The sequence below is a fragment of the Mustelus asterias genome, unplaced genomic scaffold (genome assembly GCF_964213995.1).
Source record: "Mustelus asterias unplaced genomic scaffold, sMusAst1.hap1.1 HAP1_SCAFFOLD_79, whole genome shotgun sequence".
NCBI lineage: Eukaryota > Metazoa > Chordata > Chondrichthyes > Carcharhiniformes > Triakidae > Mustelus > Mustelus asterias.
In genome coordinates, this window is record NW_027590137.1 from 17,429 (window position 1) to 22,394 (window position 4,966).

General features: G+C 46.9%; 1 non-coding gene across 1 annotated transcript; it reads right to left on the reverse strand.

Moving 5' to 3' along the window:
- Positions 1–4,402: 4,402 nt before the first annotated feature.
- trnap-agg (transfer RNA proline (anticodon AGG)) lies at positions 4,403–4,492 on the reverse strand. The gene is given in 2 exon segments: positions 4,403–4,438; positions 4,457–4,492. It is a non-coding gene; the product is annotated as a tRNA-Pro (tRNA).
- Positions 4,493–4,966: the final 474 nt, after the last annotated feature.

Consider the following 4,966-nt stretch of genomic DNA (forward strand, 5'->3'; position numbering starts at 1 on the left):
TGCTTTATCAATCCAGCGTCAACAACATGACTCGAAACCGTACCCCTCCCGCCAGTGAATCCACGATTGAATATTACCTGAATGTAGTATCTTACAATCATATGACATTGGCCCTTACTTGAGCCTCAAAATACATTCAGGAAAAGACAAAAGTGCGGAAAATTCACGACAAACTGAGCAGGAAAGAAGACACACCTATTCTGACTCAGCACGCATGTTATCAGTTTATTCAGTGGCTAAAAGAGCAGGGCAGAGGATGGGAATCCTGTGGGAGTAACTCATCTCCCGACTCCCACAAAACAGTCCACGATCGACGTGGCACAAGTCAGGAGTGCGATAGAATATTCTCCACTTGTCTGCATGATGCAGGAATCCACCAAAGGCATTTTAGACAGCATCTCCCAAACCCAAGACCGCTTCCACCTGGCAGCTCCCCTGCCAGCAACCCCCCCCCCCCCGCCCCCTCTCCCCCCCTCCCCCCTCCAACGCCACACAGCCAACACCACACTCAATTCCCTCAGCATTCTGATTTGGAAATATATCGCCGTTCCTTCACTGTCATTGGGACAAATTCGTGGACTTCCCTCCCTAACAGCACTGTAAGTGTACCTGTACAAATGGATTACAACGTTTCAAGAAGGCAGCTCACCACTACTTTCTCAAGGCTAAATACTGATGGGCAGTGCATGCTGATCTAGCCAGCGACACCCACATGAACAAAAAGAAACATCCAGGCAGCTCACTGAACCCATATCATGGGGCCAGCTGAAGAGGTGAATGGAGATAAAATGAACGTCAAGTTACATAGCCAACCCTGTTGATCATATCTTTATTTTCGAGCGAGTGTGTTGTGCTGATAGTTTCCTCACAGTTTGTGCTCAGGTTCTCAAACGAAACCCCATGTGGACCAATCCCAAAGTCTGCAATGCAAAGAAAAAAACAAAATCTGCAGCTCATGAAATCTGATCAAATCTTCGTGGGAGAGGGCGGCACAGTGGCTAGTTCTGCTGGCTCACAATACCAGGGACCTGGTTTCGATTCTGGAGTTAGTCACTGTCTATGTGGATGGAGATATACAGTTTTTTAAAGTTGCAGCAGTAGCTCACCGATAGTCCCAGTAACCTAACGCGTAAGGCACTGGCTTCCTAAACCAGGGAGCATGTGTTCGAGTCACTTCTGGGATGCGGCTTATTTTAACACTTAGGTGTCCAACATTGGCAAATGCATTTCTTGCCAACTAATCCTGGCTATTTCTGGGCAGATATGTTTTGGGTGGTACATTGGTTAGCACTGCCGCCTCAAAACGCCAGGGTCCGAGGTTCAAATCTGGCATCGGGTCGCTGTCTGTGTGGAGTTTGCACATTCTCCCCGTATCTGCATGGGTTTCCTCCGGGTGTTCCGGTTTCCTCCCATTGTCCAAAGATGTGCGGCTAATGTTGATTGACCGTGTTAAATTGGCCCTAGTGTCAGGGGTATTAGCAGGGTGAATGCATGTAGTTACAGGAGTGGGGCCTGGATGGGATTGTGGTCAGTACAGACTTGATGGGCCGAATTGGCCTTGTTCTGTACTCAGGGATTCTATGATTCTAATGGAACCTTATAACATTCTGACCGGATGAAACAGGGTAGATTCAGAAAGAATGTTCACGTTAGTGGGGAGTCCAGGGCTGGGGATTATAGTTTGAGGATAACGGCTGAGATGATGAGACTTCCTTCAGCCAGAGAGTGGTGAATCTGCAGAGTTCACTCCCACAGAAAGTCGTTGAGGCCAAACACTATGATTTCAAGAGAAGTTTAATATACTCTTGGTGCTAAATGGCGGATCAGGGTATTGAATTTGATTATCAGGCACGGTAGGGGCGGCACGGTAGCACATGGTTAGCACTGCTGCTTCACAGCTCCAGGGTCCCGGGTTCGATTCCCGGCTCGGGTCACTGTCTGTGTGGAGTTTGCACATTCTCTTCGTGTCTGCGTGGGTTTCCTCCGGGTGCTCCGGTTTCCTCCCACAGTCCAAAGATGTGCGGGTTAGGTTGATTGGCCAGGTTCAAAATTGCCCCTTAGAGTCCTGAGATGCGTGGATTAGCGGGTAAATATGTGGGGGTAGGGATAGGGCCTGGGTGAGATTGTGGTCGGTGCAGACTGGATGGGCCGAATGGCCTCCTTCTGCACTGTCGGGTTTCTATGATTCTATGAACAATGAATGGTAGATGATGTTCCAATGTCCTGCTTCCGATGTTTTGATGTAACAGGGATAAGAAGAAACAGTAGGGTTAGTCTCGGATTTCAGCTCGGGATCTCGGTGGTTAAGGCATACCAAAATGCGATTCATACCCCTACACGAAGGAGCCTATAAGCAGCCACTGATTGAAAGAAAAGATGCTCTCTTGGCCATTCAAAGCCGATCAGATAACTGCAGCGAAGGCGGAAGATGCTGCATAAACTTAGGAATTCAGGCAGAATTTGTGGACAGGGAAACAAAGCTCATCTTTTACGTCCATGGCCTTTCATTACAACAGGAAAAGGTGAAAAATGTGGGAATTTGAAACGACTGAAACTCAGGAGGGAGGAAATGTAACAACAGGAAGAGTGTGGAAGTCAGGAGAAATGAAACTATTTGATTTAGTTTTATTTATTATTGTCACATGTATTAGTATGCTGTGAAAAGCATTTTTACTTGCGCGCTATACAGACAAAGCGTACTGTTCATAGAGAAGGAAACGGGAGTGCAGAATGTGGTATTGCAGTCACTGTCAGGGTGTAGACAAAGATCAACTTAATGCAAGGTAATGTCCATTCAAAAGTATGATGGCTGCAGGGAAGAAGCTGTTCTTGAGTCGGCTAGCACGTGACCTCAGACTTCTGTATCTTTGTCTCGAAGGAAGAAGGTGGAAGAGAGAATGTCCGGGTGCGTGGGGTCCTTAACAATGCTGGCTGCTTTGCCGAGGCAGCAGGAAGCGTAGACAGAATCAATGGATGGGAGGCTGGTTTGAGTGATGGATTGGACTACATTCACGACCCTTTGTAGTTTATTGCGGTCTTGGGCAGAGCAGGAGCCATATCAAGCTGTGATACAACTCGAAAGAATGTTTTCTATGGTGCACCTGTAAATCTTGGTGACAGTCGTAGCTGACATGCCAAATTTCCTAAGTCTTCTGAGAAAGTAGAGGCGTTGATGGGCTTTCTTCACTATAGTGTCGGCATGGGAGGCCAGGACAGGTTGTTGGTGATCTGGAGACCTAAAAACCTGAAGCTCTCGACACTTTCTACTTCGTCCCCTTTGATGGAGACAGGGGCATGTTCTCCTCTACGCTTTCTGAAGTCAATGACAATCTCCGTTTTGTTGACATTGAGGGAGAGATGACAGAAATGAGAAAATACTTTGCGGTTCACGGCCTCAGGGTGAGGTCCGCACTAAATCAGAAAATGAGTACACCACAGAATAAGGCCATGCTAAGGAATGGCAATATAATTCCAAGTCAGGATGGTGAGTGACTTGGAGGAGAACTTACAGATGGTGGTGTTCCCATGTGTCTACTACCCTTGTCCTTCTGGATGGAAGTGGTCGTGGGTTTCGAAGGTGCTGTCTAAGGATCGTTGGTAAATTGCTGCTCTGTATCTTTTAGATAATACACATCGCTGCTCCTGAGCGTCGGTTGTGGCGGGATTGAATGCTTGAGGATGTGGTGCCAATCAAGCGGGCTGTTTTGTCCTGGATGATGTCAATCTTCTTGTGTGTTGTTGGAGCTGCACCCATCCAGGCGAGGTGGGAATATTCCATCACGCTCCTGACTTGTGCCTTGTAGATGGTGGACAGGCTCTGGGGAGTCAGGCGGTGAGTTATTCGCCACAGTATTCCTGGCCTCTGACCTGCTCTTGTAGCCATTGTGTTTATGTGGCGAGTCCAATTGAGTATCTGGTCAATGGTAACCGTAAGGATGTTAACAATGGGGGATTCAGTGATGGAAAATCTATTGACTGTCAAGAGGCGGTGGTTAGATTTTCTCTTATTGGTGATGGACATTGTCTTGCATTTGTGTGGCGCGAATGTTACTTGCCACTTGTCAGCCCAAAGTCTGATATAATGCAGCACACTGCGGACTTTCAAAATCTGAAATAAAAACAGAAAATACTGGGTTATGTCAGTATTTCTGGAAGTATCTGTGGAGCGAGAATCAGAACTAACGCTTCCCGTCCAGCTGTCACGTGGCAGGCGCAGACATGATGGGTGTCCGCGCCTGCCGTGTGGGTGTCCCAGTGGGCTCTATCCGTGCTGCAAAATTCTGTGCCTTTATGACTCTTTTTCGGAGCCAGTCAGCAGAAAGCCATCCCGCCGTTTGCAACTTAAACAAATCAAAATATCTCCTTTTGAACACAATATTTTGGTCAAAACGAAATAAATGAGGGGCTCGTCCGGGATTTGAACCCGGGACCTCTTGCATGCTAACGGGGCGAGATACCCTAAGCGAGAATCATACCCCTAGACCAACGAGCCTGCACGTTATTAGCCAGCAAAATAAAAATTGTTTAACTTTCTACAAAGCAGTTCTGACACCTCGAGTGAAAGCCGAAATTGTTTAAATAACTCACCGCATCAGCATTTGTGGACTTTAAGCACCAGCAAAATATCCGCCCAATATTGTTACCTCGACTGTTTGCAACTGGGGTTTTTTGTTTATAAAGTACACATGTTACAGTCAATAATTTTAACCCAGCGACTTCAACATGTGACAACTCTGAGTCTGCCTTCGATATTTGATCACTTTTGAAAGGTGTGGTCTGTCTGATGACATGGTTCACCTGGGAGATCTGAGGGTTTGTGTGAAAGGATCGGGGAGCGATTGGACTTGATGTGATAGTAAGATGAGTAAAAACATGTCAAATTTCCCAACAGTGACAATCAGTAACCTCAGTGAGGGAAAACACTCAGACGGGGCTGTATTGTCACGTTCACTATGAGTAAATTTTC